Genomic DNA, 19,428 nt, shown 5'->3' on the forward strand with positions numbered 1-19,428 from the left:
CCTGCGTTTCCGATCTTATACGGAAATTTATTTACATGGAGAAGTACAGCAATTTCTGCCATTTAGCATTTTGAATTTTATCTCTCGAACATTTCGTTGAAAAAATTTAAAGTTGTAAGGCAAGTTACTGGAAGGAATCCATTTCTTCGTGTAACTCCTGTGCCACAACGCTGTAATAACACACCCATAAATTCTTCACAATAAAGGATGACAGCCAAAAACAGTTGCAGGATAAAATTTTTTATTAAAATTCTTGACCAAGGTTTCGGTACATATAAATATACCTTCATCAGAAGTAAAAATTTCCTGAACGGAAAGACACATTCATTAGAAAAGCCATATCAACGAAAGTGAGAAACAGAAGCTTAAGTAACGGTGAAATTACTAAAGTAATACAGGCACAAAATCTTTAGTACTTACTAAAATTACATCATGCAATGGAGAATAATAAAACAATTATGCCAAAGGCGTCGTCAGTAATTAAAACATCATCTCCATTTGTACAACATGTGTAATGGGCACAGGGTCAAAGCGAACAGTTTAGCACCGTTACTTCGCCTATGAACTATTGAGACACGAGTGTGAAAGCACTAGGGCAGATTGTTTCGCCGAGAGAGGGCACTTGCATCTGCCATATTCTGAATATGAAGTTAGAATCGCACTTTTGGGCTCCAATTACTATCATAAAGTGTATATATTTTAAGGTACATTATTTATTATTGCATACTAACATTTGTTTCTGTTATTTGCATGTACTACTACACTGAAATAATATCTTCCTCTTAGAAAAATATTTAACTAGAGGCGTATATTAGTGAAATCAGAAACCTATGATTGACATGTTAAAAGCTGTGTTGACAATTCTCATTAAGAACTTCGTAACGTTTTTATTGTTTTGTGATTGTATATAGTGTGATTGTATATTAACAATGCCCCATACGTGTGTTAACCACCGAAACATTTTTCGTTACGTCTGAGGAGAGGGAACTTTTAAACCTAAAAAGAGAAATATAACCCCACTATTAAGAAAAACACACCAATTTTATTTTGGCTGTAAAATAGGTGGTCAGGAGACATCCTGGTTCCTACACATATGATGTGTTTCATGTGTGACGCTGTTAAGCGGGTGATTGAAAACCGAATCTTATCACCACAGTTTGGAGAGAACCAGAGAACCACGTAAGAGACTGCTACTTCTGGATTACACAGATCTCTGGAGTAACATCGAAGGCTAGGCACGCTGTCCAGTATTCTCATTTTGCTTCAGCTAGGAGGCCTCTGCCTCACAGCACAGTTCAAGCCTGCCCACTCCTCAAAGACCAGAAACATGAAGTACAGTTACTGATGAGCCCAAGGAAAATGTATTTTCCGAATCTGAGCTACATTCTGGTACAGAAACACAGGATCCATTGTTTTCCGGCACAAGCATTTCAACTGAATCTCATATCATTACACAGTCTGAATTAATCTGGTTCGTGATGCTGACTTATCAAAAAAACAAGTTGAGGTTGTGGCTTCAAGGATGGAATCTTCTGCATAAAAATGAAAGGCTTTTTTTAAAAAGGACAACAGCATTTGAACATCAGTAGTATGTCTATGTTCGTTCTGGAACGCTTTGCAGACGGATATTTGCAGCGATTACGCGTACGCTACGGCACCGTACCCATCTGAGTCATCGCCCTCTGGCCGTTGCGCAACGTCGGGGCAGCCGTTCAGAGGAGTCGGTTACGTACACTCACACACACACACACACACACACACACACACACACACACAATGTTTACAATTACAGTTTGCTTTGTGATCGAATATACTTCTTTAAAGATCTTTAAAGGACACACACACACACACACACACACACACACACACACACACACACACAATGTTTACAATTACAGTTTCCTCTGTGTGTGTGTGTGTGTGTGTGTGTGTGTGTACAAGATGTTAAAATTTGCATAATTTAATATGGGAATGTTGTGAACTTCCCTTTCTTACGAATTATCAGTTCAAGTATTAAAAGGGTCGGTTTAGCCCGTTTGGGGTGGAAAAAAAAACATCTTGCGTGTGTCGTTTTTCCACTGTGTTGTGCAAGTGTAGGTTAGTTCGATTTGTGTACCACAGAAATAGGTCGATCGGTCAACCACTAACAAAGTTAGATTTAAGTATCACGGAGATAGTTCGTTCTGTGTACCACGTCCTGTGTACCACGATTGATCACGTCTGTCGCTATCCTTCGACTTTACCAGAAGAGTAGCGGCGGCAAGGAGAACTGGAGCGAAACGTAGCAGCCAAGGTTCCTCACCCCTTGCAGTAATGGGAACTGAACCAAAAAGGTAGCAGGCAAGAGCTCGCCTGCGAGCTCGCAAATTTTGGAAATGGAAGACGTACCACCAATATCTGCATCTGAGAAACTGCACTTTACGTATTGTGAAAATTTCCGTTGACCAGTTTGCAGTGTATCCTTTGTCAAAGACTGTCTTCTGTTTGCTAATACTGACATAATCGCCAGTTTAAGCTTAGAAGGGTGTGGATCGTTCATTTTGATTTTATTATACACCTCCGCTGGCTGCATTTTAATTGTCCTGTGTTTCGTGTGATTATATTGCTTTACGAATCCTTGTACAGTATTAATCAATTTGTAGAAGGCCTCAGTATATTTTCTGAACATAAGTCTCTTGAGAGTTCTGCTGAAACGTTCAACTATGGAAGCTTTCATATTTGAAAAAGTGGACTAATGATTAATTCTGAGATGTTGCATTAACTTTTTGAAACTAGTGTTGTAGAATTATTTCCCAAGATCAGTTTGTAAGTGTACTGGAACCCGCCTGCTTTCTGTGTAAATTTTTTTAAGCGCGTTTGCAACTGCAACACCGCCTTTAGTCTTCAGAGCAGCAACTCACGCGTATTTTGAGTAAACATCAACCATTGGTAATAAATATTTATATCCAGAATTCCATTTCGAATATGCAATCATGTCACTTAAGTATGCTTGATGGAGGTTGCTAAATCCTTTTGTGATAACTGCCTACCTAGGGTACGTTCAACGGGCGGGACGATGAAGCTCATCAGCAATCGCAGCTTGCATCTCTCTTTAACTTGATGCTTATTGAAAACATCTGCCCAAGCCTAGTTCAACGCCGTTGACTACTCAACAAAAGGGGACCACTACTGTTAGTAATAACGTCTCTACTCAGGTATTAGGGGAAATTGAGTTAATGATGGACGACAAAATGAAAGAATCGCAAAGGCAACTACAATCTGTTAATTTGCACACGTTGGCAGATGCTGTCAATATTGTGCGATCCGAGCTTACTGAGATGTTCTATGAAAAACATGATCAGCTCCGAGAGGGATGTAAAGTCAAACGCGAAGAAATCGAAACTGAAACCCAAGAATTTCGACCCACGTTGACAAAAAAACGCAAGCAAATAATTGAACTGGTTAACACGGGCGCAAAATGATAAGATCATTAAAATCAATAATACAAGCAAGAAGGATAAAAATCGATGAGTATAATGGTTAACGGCGTACGGATCTAGTGCAACAAATTGAACAATGAAGTAGACAAAATCCGTAACATAACTACTGGCAGTGATGAAAAATCAGTCGCATTTAGTAAAGAGAATTTGCGTTACGAAATTAATGCTGTGAGTTCAGAACTCACAGAAGTTACGACTTTAAATCACAAATTTAATGGAAATATCTACAATTAGTGACAGAATACTACTAGTGCTCCAAAGCAATGAGGGCAAACAATATGAAAATTGTAAAGAAAAAAATTCGGAATATGAAAACGTGCTTATTTTTCGTAAGTCAAGTTAAAGTACCACCTCCAGCATGTGACCAGATGAGAAGAAACGCCGATTCCAAGAACTATCCCACTGAAGATACATTAAAGTAAAATGCAAGACATGTCTAAAGGAAATAAAATACACTGCAGCAAGAAAGGACAGTTTTTGTTTATAAAACTAATATCTCTTCGCAATGTTCGCTCGAAAACTCGTTGAAACGGATCTGCGTTCACTGACAACAGAAATTCCTGTCAATTTTTGAGCTTTGTAGGCACCTTGAAGAGTCCGCGTTGATATACCAACAAATCTATCTTCTGTGACACTGTATCTGTACATTGAGCAAATAGTATAGGCAAAAGAGGAGACATTTTAAAAGGCAATTAAACTTCAAAGAGAAGAAATGAAAACTTTCGAGTTAGCAAGATTAGCATTTCTCAAAACACAAAATTTGCGTACATCGAATATGAATTAGTGCTTTGAATTCATTTCATAGTTCAGACAGGGAGAGAATATTTGAACAATATTGTTACAGAAATGTTATATACGTGGAAGAGACCTGTAGATCCTGGAAGGTTTCAGATTGATTTCGGAACCAGGTTTTAAATTGTAAGGCATTTCCAGGGACAGGTGTGGATTCTGACCACATTTTATTAGTTCTGACCTACAGATTAAAAACGAAGAAAGTACAAAAAGGCTGGAATTTAACGAGGTAGGACCTGGATAAACTAAAAGAACCAGAGGTTGTACAGAGTTTCAGAGGGAGCATTAGGGAACGACTGAAAAGAACAGGGGAAATGAATACAGTAGAAGAAGAATGGGTGGCTTTGAGAGACGAAATAGTGAAGGCAACGGAGGACCAAGTACGTAAAAAGGTTAGGGCTAGTAGAAGTCCATGGCTAACACAAGAGATATTGAATTTGATCGATGAAAGGAGAAAATATAAATAATGCAATAAATGAAGCAGGTGAAAGGGGATACAAACGTCTAAATGTGATCAACAGGAAATGCAAAAGGACTAAGCAGGAATGGCTAGAGGACAAATATAAGGATGTAGAGGCGTATATTACTAGTGGTAAGATAGATGCTGCATAAAGGAAACTTAAAAAGACCTTCGGAGGAAAGAGAACCACTTGTATGAATATCAAGCGCTCAGATGGAAAACCAATCCTAAGCAAGGAAGGGAAAGCAGAAAGGTGGAAGGAGTATATAGTGAATTATACAACGGTGATGTACTTGAAGGCATTATTATGGAAATGAAAGAGGACGTAGACGAAGATGAAGTGGGAAATATGATACTTCGTGAAGAATTTGACAGAGCACTAAAACACCTAAGTCCCAGGAGTGGACAACATTCCGTTAGAACTACTGATAGCCTTGCGTGAGCCAGCCATGACAAAACTCTTCCATCTGGTGGGCAAGACGCATGAGACAGGCAAAATACCTTCAGACTTCAAGAAGAATATAATAATACCAATCCCAACGAAAGCAGGCGTTGACGGGTGTGATAGAAGACAGGTTAAGGAAAGATAAAACCAACGTTTATAGCATTTGCAGACATAGAGAAAGCTTTTGACACTGTTGACTGGAATACTCTCTTTCAAATTCTAAGGGTTGCAAGGATAAAATATAGGGAGCAAGAGGGTATGTACAATTTGTACAGAACCCAGAAGGCGGTTATAAGAGTCGAGGGGCACAAAAGGGGAGCAGTGGTTGAGAAGGGAGTGTGACAGGGTTGTAGCCCATCCCCGATGTTATTCAAAATGGTTAATAAGCAAGCTGTAAACGAAACAAAAGAAAATATTTGGAGTAGTAATTAAAGTTCAGGGAGAAGAAATAAAACTTTATAGGTTTGCCAGTGACACTGCAATTTTCACAGAGACAGCAAAGGACTTGCAAGAGCAGTTGAATGGGACAGGCAGTGTCTTGAAGGGAGGATATGGGATGAACATTAACAAAGGCAAAACGAGGATAATGGAATGTAGTGGAATTAAATCAGGTGATGCTGAGGGATTTAGATTAAAGCACTTAAAGTAGCAGATGAGTTTTGCTATTTGGGAAGCAGGGTAACTGATGGTGGTCGAAGTATGGAGGATATAAAATGTAGACTGGCAATTGCAAGAAAAGCGTTTCTGAAGAAGAAAAATTTGTTAACATCGAATACAGATTTAAATCTCAGTAAGTCCTTTCTGAAAGTAATAATCTAAAGTGTAACCATGTGTGGATGTGGAACGTGGACGATAAACAGTTTAGACAAAAAGGGAATAGATGCTTTTGAGATGTGGTGCTATAGTAGAATGCTGAACTTTAGATGGGTAGATCATGTAACTAATGAGGAGCTACTGAACAGAATTGGGGAGAAGAGATATTTGTTTGGTTTGGTTTGTGGGGAACAGATTTTTGTGTTACAACCTGACCAAAGAAGGGATCGGTTGGTGGGACGCATTCCAAACCATCAAGGGATCACCAATTTAGTACTGGAGAAAAGCGTGGTGAGTGAAAATCTTAAAGGGAGACCAAGGGATGAATACAGTAAGCAGATTTAGAAGGATGTAGGCTGCATTAGTTACTTGGGGAAGAAGAGGCTTGCACAAAATAGAGTACCATAGAGAGTTGCATCAAACTAGTCTTTGGATTGAAAACCACAACGACAGTTTTATACAAGAACGCTATAGATTATACAGGTACAATCGATAACCAACGAAGAGTTTTTAACTTGTATCGCTGAGAAAAGAAAATTTCGCTGGAAGAAGAAATCAGCTGGTAAGCCCATCCTGAGGCATCACAGAAATGTCAATTTGGTAATTATGGTAAGTTTCAGGAGTAAAAATTGAAGAGGGAAACCGAGACTTGCCTACATTAATCATGCTCAACTGGGTGCAAACAGCGTAGTTTCTGGAGGCCTGCTCCAGAGTTTGGGGCCCACCAGCGCCAACGGTGGCTGCGTGTGGGTTCAGGGGCGCTCAGTTTTGATTCTAACAGTCTGCTGCAGCTCATTCAAAACTGTATCACAAATGAGAGAGAGAGAGAGGGAGGGAGGGAGAGAGAGAGAGAGAGAGAGAGAGACAGAGAGACAGAGTATAAGAGTGTTTGTGGTGTCGTGAAACTAAAACATTTTACTAAGTGTTAAGGAGGAGAAATTAAATAAATTTGGTCAATAAGACTAGAACCGACCAATGTTCAACCCAGGGACACGGAACTCCCACTCAATCACCCTTCAGCTGGTACCGCCACACACCACAGCCCTCCCCCCCCCCCTCCCCCCTCAAAATGGCTGCCTCCCCGTATGCTGCAGCGCTTTCAGTGGCGGCTATGTCTGTGCGGCTCGAGACTCTACCAGTCTTGGGCTGTGCCTACGGCGAGTATTTGTGGCTGCTATTGGTGCCCCATCCGCAGTTGCGAGTCTGATGCTCAGGATTCCATGAATGTCGTGCGAATACGGGAGCAGTGGGTTCAGGATGCGCGTGCTCAATGCAGCGCACGATCTCAGCATCCTCACGCCGTTAGCGTCCATGAGAGAAGTCATTTCTTGCTCGGCCATGCAGTATCGTAGATCTGCCCCACATACGGGGATAGAGAACAAGACGAGTATCCACATGGACAATGTGAGGACCTCTACAGCACTGAGCACTGTCGTTACGGCGATTGTTGTTTCAGCTTTCATCGATAGAGCAATAGGGACAGGCACACTGACAATCGTACAACCAACAACAGCACAGCCTATAACTGTAGCACCACGTTATCGTAATCGAAGAGTCAATGTTCTCTATACGGAAACACATTGCATGTGTGCGTGCGCGCGCCAAGGACAATAAATATTGCCAGACTGCATTTTTCATTACCTTTCACAGGATGACTGCGCGACGATTAGAGCTGATGGGGAAGGGAAAATATATTAGTATGAGGTAAGGGATCACAGTCCGGAAACGAACGAGCAGGAAGTTGTAAGCGAAAATTATCCTGGCGTCCCTGTTCCACAATTTTTGTTGCTAAGGTGGTAGAGTTGGAAACTCTCGAATTTGATTATAAAGGCGAAAACAACAAAAAGTCTAGTAAACATTGGCTCTGGAATGTATACCTTAATAGCTACGAGCACTTGTTCATCTACGAGAATGTGAGACACATCTCTTCTAATTAACATGCTCTTAAACCATGCATTTCACAGCCCATATTTAGTGGACTTCTCTTGTTTTATTCTGTACTACCTCCTCCAACATTATGGAAAGCAAAGACCTTGCAGTAGAAGAGGTGTGTTTCACGGTATGGAAGATGAACAAGTGCATTTCTCAGTCCATCAGTTCACACATCTGGTTATTCACTCTAGGAAAACTCAACTGAACAACGAACACACGAAATACAACCACACTCGTTCTGCAGACAGTGACGGAACAGAAAGAAATTAAAAGTTTGATGTTGTTCAAACTAAGACTGGGACAATATTTTCTGGCATACAGCGTCAAGTCTTAATCATTATCACAGTCTGCTCTGACATTTTGAATTCGGAGAAGTCTATGGCCGCGTGGGAATAGATAGACAGATTGTATAAGTCTACTAAAGTTCAGGTTGTTACACCTGGCGACAGACGCTCGAGATAAACCGCGTGCTGATAAGAGCCACATCACTACGGTAATTGGAGGAAGACGTGAGAGGCACGGTGACGTCACGCGGCCTTCTGCAGGCGTATAAGGAAGGGCTGGCTGTGTCACTGAGCACACCGTGACCCAAGCAGCTGCCGGGACGCCCTGTGTGTTGGCCGCGGCGACGAACATCACTTGCCTGGAGACACCCCTCCCTCACTCTACGGTGAGTCCTGTCCACTCTTACGGTTTCTTCATACGCTAAGGGCCCCGTTGTAGTTCGAGTCGATAATTTTTCTTCCAACTTTGCAACGGTACGACATGCAGACTAAATCGAACCCAGCTATCAAATGAACGCGAAGTACAGGCAATGGCTGCCACCTGGCTTGTACCTGTCCAGGATCAACGGTATTTTATTTATCGGCGGGCAGGGTTCTGTTTTCCTTCTTATTGTTGTCATATTCTCACAGGTCAATCAACCTACCCTGTTAGGCCTCTTCTCTGCTCCTTGTTCCTTCTCTCTGTCGTAGCAGCTACTGTGTAGGTGGTGCAAAGCAGCGTTAAAGAAATTACCACCCAAAATCCACTAGACACTAGTTAAAAATCACTTCCTGAAAGTTCATGATAAATATCGGTTGTCCGTTTTCTACCTTCATGTAGCTAATTGTTTAAAATTCTATTGACTATTTATTGCCACCAAGACTCATGAAATGGCTACCAAGCCCGTATTTACGTCCTCACCTATATTGTCTCTGCACGTTTATAGTGGTAAAGATGTGATACGAAAGCAGCCAGAATTTTGCAAGTTCCACCCGAACATTATTCACGATCGAAACAGTCACCGACGCACAGCTTTGCGTGATTTAAACGTTCGGTCGATTCAGTGTTCTTCCTTCACAGAAGTGCTTGCCATACTACTCTGTCACGAAAGAGAAAAGTGCCACGCGGATTTTGTAAGTTCGACAGGAATATTTCACACACAGTTATCTTTCACACGGAAGCACATGCAATTACCAAACGTTCACCAACATGTCTTGCACCCAAGTTACTTTCTGTTAGCAGTAACCAAACGCAATTTACTTGACTAATTCTCCATTTTACATACTGACTGCGAAGAGCGACATAAACTAATGTGTTCGGTACAATGGCCCGGAAGCGACTTTGTAGACAATATCGTCGTACAGGTAACACACACCTCTCTCTGCACGGGAACCTCTAAATTCTGATTTTCTGTTGACCTGAATGACCGATCGGAACACTCTCTCGAAAAATCCTCTCTTATCCAATCAAAGTTTAGAAAGTAATTTAACGTCAGTAAAAGTTCAGTTTATTACATTAGATTTAATTATAAACCAAAATAACAACAAAGTTATTTCGTACCTAATTTTTTTCTGGTTGCCTTTTACAAAAGCATGTTCACTGAGACATATGTTACGTGAATCGTTGTTATTCCCAGAAATTTTTCTCAGTATGGATTTCATATAGGTCTTCACAAAATAAAACATTTTGGATTTTCACATGTTCCTCATTCACCCTCTCAATCTCTCCGACGCACTCACATAACAAAAAATAACTGAATATTAATTTTAAAAGATTCCAATATTACGTCAAATAAAAATTACAAATTTTACATAACGAATATTTCTAGTTGACCTATTGTTAGGAGCTGAACTTCTTATAGTAGCTGCATATGATGTTGAAAGTTCATCTAGTGCCGTTACTAGAGCGGTTTTGAAATACCTGTTTTTCTGTAATTTTTAGGTACATTTTTCTACTTTCGAAACTGTGATAAATAATGAAATGACATTTTTTACGGTATATTTTTAGCAATAACTAAAAAACTAATGTAGTTTATTCAGATTCAAGGGATAATAAATATTCGTAGAATTCCATTGGCAGGTTGATTCACTGCCACAGGCGGTATCTGATATAGATGTATTAGCTGCATTCGAACAAAAGGAAAAGAAAACAACGAACGAATCCCCTCCAACTAGGGGCGCTCAGTTCTCCATACTTAACTGCACCTACGATAACACGGAATAACTTGCTGCGTTGCAGCTTGTATTACGTTTTATCTCACGTTTCGAAAATAAAAAAAGACAAGCATTTCTGCTTAAACGTCAACGTAATAAACTAGTACGAATCTAGGGTAGACAACAAGTAAAGCCTCTCGATTTGGTGTCTAATGTGTATACTCTCTCATTAAAAAATTGCTTCGCTTCAGGAGAAGATTCATTAGCACTCGTGTCGTGCAGAAAATTAAGGTCAGAACAGTTTGTCGACAATGCTGTATCAGTTACACAGAGCAAAAATATTGGATGTCATACTTTATACCGTGTGTTATGCACATTGTTCGAACAGGACTGGATGCCAGAACAACTTACACTACAGAACTAACGTAACAGCTACATGGCAACAGCCATTTATACTTCGGTTTATTCCCAAACAAGTGTTGGTGTAACCGTAATACTAGGTAGAAACATTACTCTTAGAAGCAAACAAATAAATTAGAAAAGGGGAACATAATCAGACTCCACAGAGGAAATGGAAATTCACTTAAAGCTTATAATCAGATATTATAGCTGCTATTCACGAATGATATGCGTTTTCTTTTATACCGAATATGTATGTGACAAAACCACCTGCCAATATGTGCTGCATTGCGTTAAGCCCTATGGTCCCGCGCTAATAAACAGTCGTGTAATTATTCACACGTTGTGACATACAATCAAAGGACTCATTCTTGCATTACGGGAATATACGTCGTGATCATGCCAAACAGGTCAATAGCAACGTTGAGATAACGAATCAAGAAATTCTCGTAAGTTGCAAGTAAAATCATTTTGTGCTTAAGAATATGTGATCTGATTTTAAGACCAAAAGAATCTGGTTCGTTTGTCGTTTACTGCCGTGACTAAACTTAGGTATTTGGAAACCGAATGTATGCTTCTGTTAATGTACACTACACTAGAGCAGTAGTCTGATGATGAAAATTTACGACCAAGAATGAAGTGACTCAGGAAGATTCCAATTAAAAAGAAAATCGACTGAGTCTATGAATGATTCATGATCACGAGTCTTCGGACTTGATGACATTATTTGTTACTTGCGTGTGAGAGAACTTTGTCGAACTTCCAAAAGTGTCTTACGTGAGTGTAATTCAGTTATCTGTGTTGATTTCATTGTTTAGCATAATAATTAAAATCCATTCCATTCTAAAGTGTGAGTGGATTTGGTTAACTGCAGTAATGCACCCAGAATGAGATTTTCACTCTGCAGCGGAGTGTGCGTACACTCGGCTGCAGAGTGAAAATCTCATTCTGGAAACATCCCCCAGGCTGTGGCTAAGCCATGTCTCCGCAGTATCCTTTCTTTCAGGAGTGTTAGTTCTGCAAGGTTCGCAGGAGAGCTTCTGTAAAGTTTGGAAGGTAGGAGACGAGATACTGCAAGAAGTAAAGCTGTGAGGACCGCGCGTGAGTCGTGCTTCGGTAGCTCAGATGGTAGAGCACTTGCCCGCGAAAGGCGAAGGTCCCGAGTTCGAGTCTCGGTCGGGCACACAGTTTTAATCTGCCAGGAAGTATCAATAATGCACCCATTTACTAGAGAGATCTACGCATCCGTTTTGTAAGGAAAATACAAATAGACACACTTTGCACACTTTGTTAGTGTTTAACCCTTGTTACAATTATAGGCACCAACATAGTATAGGACATTCTTTTGTGCATTTGAAGCAGGTACTGTCATACCGCAATAAATAAAAATAAGAGATTATTCCAGGAGTGTCGCATATTTTTGGAACTATGCAGTCTGTTCGTGGCTTGAAGCTCGTTAGAGCAGGTAGCGGGCGGGTGCACGCCTGTTCAGAGCTGCTGCCGCTGCTGACCTCTCAGAGCAGTCAGCGGTGAGCCATGCAGTGAGTCTGGCTTCTGATGCGAGACAGGGCACGTAAACGTCGTTACGGCTGTGAGAGGTTAATGTCGCACATGCGAAGAAGAATTGCGAGATCTGTCGAATGTAATGAACAGTATAATGGGTACAGATTGGGGATTAAGAGTAAATCGCAGAAAACTGATAATATGAATAATAGCAAAACAAGAACAGTGAGAAACTTATGTTCAGAATTGAGGATAAAGAAGTAGACGAATTCAAGAAAATCTGCTAAATAAGCAGCAAAATAACCCAAAACAGATGGAGTAAGAAGGACATAAAAAGCAGACTAGCACTGGCAAAAAGTGAATTCATGGCCAAGAGACATGCAGTAGTATTAAAAAAAGCATTAATTTTAGGAACAAATTTCTGAAAATGTATCTTTGGGCATTAGCATTGTATGGTAGTGAAACATGGACTGCGGGAAAATCGGAACAGAAGAGAAGCGAAACATTTGAGATGTGCTGCTGCAGAAGGATGTTGAAAATTATGAGCACTAGTAAGTTAAGTAATGAGAAGGTTCTCTTCAGAATTAGCGAGGAAAGGAATATATGGAAAACACTGACAAGAAGGAGGGACGATGATAGAACATCTGTTAAAGAGATGAAGGAATAACTTCCACGGTACTATGGGGGACTGCATGGGGTAGAAAGTGTAGAGGAAGATAGAGATTGGTATACAGCCAGCAAAGAATTGAGGATATAGGTTGCAAATGCTACTGTAAGATGAAAACATTGGCACAGGACAAGAATTCATGGCGGGCCGCGTTAAACCAGTCAAAAGGCTGATGACTGAAATAAAATAGAGGTGAAGAAATTTTAATTGCTGATCATGATGCAGTAGGAGAGAGAGCATTAAACCAGAGGGCAGGGTGGTACACGATAAAGAACACTGGAGTTGCAACATATGCAAATCATGAATATTAAAATGACATGACTGAGAACTTGTGGGTGCTGAGATATGATTAAATAAAAATGGTACCGGCAATTGAGAGGAGTAAAATGTATTAGTGTCTGTTACTAAAGTGCCTGATCTAGAAAGTGCAGGAAGATTTCCATTTCTTCAGTGCTGAGTCGTAGGATGTGATAGCAGCAGACATTCGGTCTCCACGTAGTTCTGTCTTATGCTTTATTTCAGCTTACAGCTTTCATAACTTGCTCCATAAACTTAAGCCGTGGTGTAACTGCAGTAATTTTTCCATTTACATATTTATTATTGCTTTCAATAAATAACCAATAATACGAACTCTGTTTAATGACGGTATTCTACAAACTAATCTTTCTTGGTATGCTGTTACAAGCGCATCCCGAACATAAAAAACGACTGATAACATAACAAGTGGCGAAATTCTTAATAGGGTGTGAGAAGGGGACAGTCGCCTCTTTTCCTCAGCCTCCTGGGTCCATGTGTCACGGCCACAGAGTACCACACTCCAAACATGCCCTTTCTGAACCATTTTTTCTCATTTGTTGGCAGTTACTTTTGGAGATTAATATTTTCTTTGTTATATTGGGGGAACTTTTTTCATTGATAGTTCTGCTTCCTATTTCATATTTTCTTGTTACAGCTCAGGTGGTCTGGCTTCTCAAGTAAGTAGCACAGTCAACATGTTGCAGTAGATTGTCACATACATGTACTGGAACACTGATTAGTCGTTCTTTCTCACAAATAGTCACATTTGGTTCAGACCAATTTATTTACATGTTATATCCCCTCCACATTATCCATTTATGTATTCGAGATTTTTTTACTATTCGATAAAACATGTGTGGAACAAGTGCATGCACTCTTTTCTCATCTATTACAACATCCTTCTCCTTTTTATGAAGATGACAGTGAGAAACGGTGAAACAAAGTTTGTATTTTATTCCTACTTTCTTCAGAGCTTCAAACACTTTCCGTATGTATGCAGAGGCTATGAATGTGGCAGTGAAATATGTGGAAAGTAAATTAACAACTAATTTTAAAGCTTATATTCCTTCCCCGATTCCTCGGCTTTCTGGAAGCCAAATTTATATTCTGAGAAAGTGGCAGAATTGTTTGAGACGTTGGACGTCATTATTTTATGATACATTCGCAAGTAGGCTAAATTATTCGTAATTTTAGCTTTTTAAGGTACTCTTCGGTTTTAGGACTGGCAATGCAAGAGGCTTATTAATATCTGCGTTATGTTTTCCTGTTAACTGTTGTCAGGCGTAATTTTGTGGCACTGGAATTTCATTTCCGTTCCTCCCGCTTTGAGAAGTTTCGCAGGAATATTGTTTATTCTCAGGTGTTTGTTGTTTCATAGTTTTCTCATGGCTAATTTTCTTTTAGAAAGAAGTAACCAACTATCAGTGTTGGATCAAGCAATGTAATTGCAGTAAATGAATAATTTGAAATTTTATTTAAGAACCACGATGGCCATCTAATTTACACATTTTCGATGTTGACTATGAACTGGAATGTCAATGAAAACACTCATTCATTGGGTCGTTGACTCCCACACATTTCACAATCGAAAACTCCAGGCTACTGTGCGTTAAGCAGTATAATGACACTCTCGACAACCTTCGATGCTCTGACACCCCCAGACACTTCAACTCCTTTCTAAGGACATCGTTGTGCTGCATCCCCACTATACTTAATCTGGCCCCTTTGAAGAGCAGCACGAGCGCAAATTTTGGTCTCGTGCACAGGTCGGAAGCACTAGGGGACGATCAAAATTATTTGCGGAAATTTAAAGGTGATATGATGCAGCAAAGGGTGTTTATGCACTTTAAGCCCTCCTGTTCCGGCGCCTGCTGTGGCGTGATCTCGGAGGACTGAGATTGGCTCAGGCGTGAATTAAAAGACCCCTCAGTTCGGCAACAACTTCGGAGGCACTTGCGCACCCGGATTGAGAATTTGAATAGTGCACCTCTACAGAGACAGCCTGTGAAGTTGTCGTATGCCCCTGCTGGTATCTGAAACAGAGCGGTGTCAAGACGTTGCCTACCTACAGGCGCCTAACACTAGGTACTTCTTCATACTGTCAACATTCTGCCTATACGAGTCGCTCAACCTGTAGCCATAATAGCGATTAAGGTTGCTCTGTGATACGATCTTCTTGCATTTCGACGCAGTTTAAAGTTTCTTTGCCCATTTATTGCTATTTTCTTGAGGATATTAATGCCTCTCTAATGCACGATTACTGGGTGCTCTCATCGATGTTTATACCATGGTATATTTGTGATTCTTCTCTATTCACTGGCTGGTCACTTATTCTGATTGTTGGCTTTTATAGTCTTCATAATATTCACTAATATATGAAGTCTTTTGTGTGCTGCTTGTAAGCTGCTCGTAAGTTTATTTCCTTTGCACCAATTACTTAGTCTTTTTCTAATTTTGCTCTTGTTCTGCCACATACTATATTTAGTAGGTCGTCTGCATAGTTGATGCAGCCTCCAATATTTGTTATCCTCTGAAGCTGGTTCATTAATGACAACAAACAAGAATCCGTGGGCAGCTTTTGGTGAAGTTTTTCACAATTTACTTTCGAGGTATTCCAGTTTCATTAGCCTGTCTGTGGAGTAATCTCTTAGGAAGTTGTAGAGACAAGTGGGCAGCCCATCTGCCTCAGTCTATTGTACTGGGCAGGCAACCATAAACTATCGATAGCCCCAGCTTTATCAATCATTATGCCTATAATGTACTTGTCTGATGTATTCTTAATATGCATTGCGTGATTTACCGCATCTTCGATGTATTTCCCTTTCCTCATACCATAATGCAGTAGCTCATGTCTATTATGAGTCTATGATGGCACAGATGGCGGCACGCAACGTTTCCCTGTACTTCAGCTGAGTATTTACCAAACGAATTGTGCTGTAATATTTAACCCTCACAATACCAACGGGGGGCGGAGGGTGGGGTACTTTAAGCCCATCAATAACACACATTGTAATGTAGTCAGTTTCTTTATGTTTTAAATTTTTGAAAAACTATTTGTTGTTTTTTATGAATTCTATCATATTCCATATATGTTTTAAATATTTCAACTCAGTTACCCAAAAATTTAAATAACAGTAGTAGATGTCTCTGTCCCCAATGGAAATCGTAGTCAGCATTGCCAAGTTCTGGGACGTAACTTACATATCAGCACCTCTTTAAAAATTATGTTTTGAGTAAAAGCCAACAACACAGAAAGAAATGTGAATTCCTTATATTTCTTATGTTATTTACAATGTGAGTACTATATATTATTGGAAGTGCTTTGATATTGCTAAAATTGTTTTAAAAGGTATTTTAAGGTTCTGGACCCTAATTACACATATGTACCTCTTCAATAGAACGTTGTTAATATAATTTTAATTTTTTAAAAAGGGCACAATGTACCCTCTTCGACCCCCCACCCCCAAACTGGTAATGCACTTTATGCAAAATTCCTTGATATTGTTAGGGCTAAGTTGTTCTGGATCCCTAATGATACTTGAGATTCTGCAGATTCTGGTTAGTCGTACCTGCAAAGGAAATTCGTTGAATGACGCTGTTAGATATGGAAAAATCTGGTCCACTAGCTGATGGAAGATTGGTGCTATTATTATATCAACCTCTCGTGCTTTCCTTTTTTTTCTTTTACTTTATTACTGCCCAGCCCAATGAGCTTCTGGGCAAATGAAATCGAAACATCATTCATATGCTGCTGGAGTAGTTCACAGCGAAGATACTGTCATGTCTTCTGGCAACAGAGTTCTAATGTCTTCTGGTCCATCGTCATCATACCTCTAGATCATCTCAAGGTCGATATAACAGTAGGTATCGAACCGTGTTTGTTGTGAGTTTGCATGTGAAACACTAAATGTCTGTTACAATTCGGTCCTTGACATGTATCTCGCATTTTTCTGCTCTTGTTTGGTGTAATAGTTTCTTTATATTGTTGTCTGACTGTCTGATAGAAACTCAGCCTTGTTTGTCTTTCTGTTTCCCCTGAGGTTCTATGATAGTATCTTGTCACCTGCTGTGATGTCCATCTCTGTGGAGTGAAACGTCATGGAATTTCAAAAACCTTTCGCTACATAACAAATATTGGGATGGACTTATCGCGCGCCGTAAGCAACATTTGCAAAAACTTGTTGGCTGTGGCATCATCATCAGTTCCGCTTTGTTGTAGTGGCTGTAACTTGAATGCTGCCTTTAAATGTTCCCAATTCGCTTTACATAGATTGCATACTCGCTTGGGCTGCATGTTAGAGTCTAACTGCATCTGTTATTGTGCACTAATTAAGATTATGGCCAGACCTTCCACTCTGCAATGTGGTCCCTGAATTTTTCATTTGCAAGACTGATATTTGTATTCGGTTCTGCACACGCGCGATTTTCGAAAGTCAGAGGGTTGATAGGCGTGTTCAGGGCATGAAGGTCATACGCAAATTTAAAACAATTACCAGCTTTCGCTTGACACTGTTCTGCCTGTGACTTGTACAAGCATAGAGTGTGCCATGTGAGGAGAAAGGGCTCTTGAATGACGCCATGTTCCAGAGTCATCAACAATGGAATGCACCCAAGAGGTGATGGAGACCACAGCCGTCGATCTGGGCGCCCTTCTGGACGCAGGGGACGGTGCAGTCGTCACACTGGTGGCCGGTGGCACCCGTCTCGTGGCGCACAGGGCCGTGTTGGCTGATAGAAGTCCCGTATTTGGCGGCATGTTTCGCCACGACTCACTGGAAGCCAACACCGGTGAGGTCGCAGTCCCAGACGTGGAGGGGCCGGTGCTCCGCCAGCTGGTCGCCTACCTCTACACCCTGCAGGCCCCTCAGCTGCCCAGCCTGGCACCCCAGCTTCTGGCAGCCGCTGATAAATATGGCGTGTCAGCCCTGAAGGCTCGTTGCGAGCAGCACGTGGCTGCTCAGCTGTCTGTCGAGACTGCGGCGGCCACAGCTGTTCTGGCGATCAGGCACTCCTGCACCAGCCTCAGGCAGGCCGCCGTTAACTTCATAAAGGCCAACGTCACGCAGGTTATGACCACGCGGGGTTGGGCTGACGCAGTGCGCACTCAGCCAGAAGACGTGGTCACACTGGGTCAGCTGCTCGTGGATCCTCCAGCAGAAGCCAGGTAAGCAGGTGACGAGCCACACGAGCCACTTGTCTGTGCTGCACAGTTCTAAGTGTTATTCTGTTTCCAAGCCAATAATTATACTTAGTGTACGAGCATTTTAGAGCAGAAACACATCTGACAAAAAAATCACATCACCAAAAAGTAATTAATGTAGAGGAATGAAATTTGGGGAACACGTTTGGCTGGGTAACATACGTAACTGATTAACATCACAGGTTAATGTAAGTGGCAGATTTTCCATTGCAAATGTGATATGCTGGCACATTTATAAGTGGTTTAACCACCAGAATGTTGAATGCAAGCATGCAAATGTTAACGCATTCTGTTGCACAGGTACTGGATATCAATTTGTGAGATGGAGATCCATGCCTGTTGCACTTGGCGGGTCAATACAAAGACGTTTAATGCAGTTCGTGTATGACGCTGGAGTTGTCATCCAATAGTGTCCCATATGTGCCATATTGGAGATAGATTCGGTGATCCAGTAGATCAAGGCCACATGTCGACACATTGTAGAGAATGCTGCATTACAACAGCTGTTATGTGGACGAGCGTTATCCTGTTGGAAAACATCTCCTGAAAAGTTGTTCATGAATGGCAGCACAACAGGTCGAATCAAAAGACTGACGCACATTTACAGTGTAGGTGCATGGCATAACGACGACGGTGCTTCTGCTCTCACAGGAAACTGCACCCAAAACATAGCTCCAGCTGTAGGTCCAAAGTACCTAGCAGGCAGAAAGGTTGGTTGCAGGCCCTCAACTTGTCTGCTCGTAACCAACATACTAACATCGCTGACAGTGAGGCAGAACCAGCTTTCATCAGAAAACACTAGAGGCCTCCACCCTGCTCTCTATTGATCTCTCACTTGACACCACCGAAGTCGCAAATGACAGTGGTTTGGGGTCAGTGGAATGCACGGTCCAGGGCGTCTGGCTCGGAGCTGTCCTTGATGTAAACCATTTCTAACATATTGTTATGTCGTTTTGGTGCCAACTGCTGATCAAATTATTTCTGCAGGTGCTGTGCAATAATGGCAACTTTGTCCCAATCAACT

The 19,428-nt window shown here is 41.0% G+C and overlaps 2 protein-coding genes across 3 annotated transcripts in view; both read left to right on the top strand.

The window, feature by feature from the left end:
- LOC126203928 (ankyrin-1-like) overlaps positions 1–19,428 on the top strand; it is a 99,396-nt gene that overhangs the window by 56,158 nt on the left and 23,810 nt on the right. The gene's annotated exons all lie outside the window — the stretch shown is intronic.
- The window catches only part of LOC126204380 (serine/threonine-protein phosphatase 6 regulatory ankyrin repeat subunit B-like), a 394,854-nt gene continuing 383,944 nt past the window's right edge, over positions 8,519–19,428 (top strand). The window contains exon 1 of the mRNA XM_049938752.1: positions 8,519–8,591. The gene's annotated coding sequence lies outside the window, so the exon portion shown is untranslated. The remainder of the gene's footprint in view (positions 8,592–19,428) is intronic.

The sequence above is a fragment of the Schistocerca nitens genome, chromosome 9 (assembly GCF_023898315.1).
Source record: "Schistocerca nitens isolate TAMUIC-IGC-003100 chromosome 9, iqSchNite1.1, whole genome shotgun sequence".
Lineage (NCBI taxonomy): Eukaryota > Metazoa > Arthropoda > Insecta > Orthoptera > Acrididae > Schistocerca > Schistocerca nitens.